The sequence below is a fragment of the Montipora capricornis genome, chromosome 12, assembly GCF_036669925.1.
Source record: "Montipora capricornis isolate CH-2021 chromosome 12, ASM3666992v2, whole genome shotgun sequence".
Taxonomy (NCBI): domain Eukaryota; kingdom Metazoa; phylum Cnidaria; class Anthozoa; order Scleractinia; family Acroporidae; genus Montipora; species Montipora capricornis.
The window spans coordinates 19,199,675-19,200,825 of NC_090894.1; the positions used below are offsets into that span (position 1 = coordinate 19,199,675).

Consider the following 1,151-nt stretch of genomic DNA (forward strand, 5'->3'; position numbering starts at 1 on the left):
GACATATGCCGTTCTGTTGGCTCGATCGACGTTGTCTTTACTTACGTTCCATAAGGCTAGTTTTCTTAAACGCTTAAATCTGCGATTATCCTGTAGCGTCTTTTTTATCGCCCCACGTGAAGAAACAAGATTGTAACCGAGAATAGCAATTTAAAATTTTTTTTAAAAGATTAAAAAATCGCGTATCAAAACGTGTATTACCGCGCGCGGGAATTGGCCGCGAGTTCCTTTGATTGGTTAAAATGTATTACGATTGGTTATAAAATAGTCGTGTCTCGGAATATAGACAATTAACGCCACAAAGTACTCCCGAATTTATGCTGCTCCTCGAGTTGGAACAAACAGCTGCATTAACCTTAAGCTAAAAATAACGCTATCCTTTACCCTAACCTTGTTGTTGGAAATAGGACGTAGCAAATGCTTAGACTTAGGGACGATTCGTCTTGGATTTCAAAATTGGACCTGCATCTAATTAAGTGTGTGCCTAAGGTACTAGGCCTTGTACAGTGCGTCTTTGTGTTCAATAAACGAAATTTGAATACACACCAATCTGTGAAGCAAGCGTCGCTGTGAGGTTAAAACTGACCGAAAAGATGTCAAAACACGCAACAGAATTTGCTACAGTGACAATCTGACTATAAAGGAAAAATGCGCAAGAGTTGCCTCAGATCAAACAACGACACAAACCAAGAAGCAAAGCTATTGTCAAATTTAACGTTTGATTGATTTAGAAATAAAAATTGTTAATAATAAATCGTCATTAGTTTATGCTAAGAATGAGTGGACATCTTGACCGAGTTTTTTCCTTTTTTTTGCAAACTTTGAGTTTGGTTGAGTTGGAAAAAATTGTAAGGTGTTTCCCCGTTAGTTTTTTTTTAGACCTCCGTTATGTCTTCCCAACTGAGTTTTTTTTCAGATAATTAGGGACGTTTCCAATTTAAAACCTGCATAAAAATTGTCTTTTGTTTTAAATAATAGGTTTTTGTACTTTTAAATATTGTTACCCCTTGTCAGTAGCACGTAACAAACGGGAGATTATGTCAGTGGGGGTTTGCTACAATAAGGAGGCTAAGGGGTCATTTTGTATTGAATTGATCCTTAAGCCTCTGTTGCAGGCAGTTTTAAAAACAAAAGTAAATGTGCCTGCAGGC

At 37.1% G+C, this 1,151-nt stretch overlaps 2 protein-coding genes across 5 annotated transcripts in view; one reads left to right on the forward strand and one right to left on the reverse strand.

Annotated features, from left to right (window-relative positions):
* LOC138026924 (tumor protein p53-inducible protein 11-like) overlaps positions 1 to 774 on the forward strand; it is a 31,310-nt gene extending 30,536 nt beyond the window's left edge. For all 4 annotated transcript variants that reach the window (XM_068874389.1, XM_068874387.1, XM_068874388.1 and 1 more), the window contains one exon: positions 1 to 774. This exon is cut by the window's left edge and continues 780 nt beyond it. The gene's annotated coding sequence lies outside the window, so the exon portion shown is untranslated.
* Positions 1 to 1,151, reverse strand: part of LOC138026739 (uncharacterized) — a 269,593-nt gene that overhangs the window by 175,197 nt on the left and 93,245 nt on the right. The gene's annotated exons all lie outside the window — the stretch shown is intronic.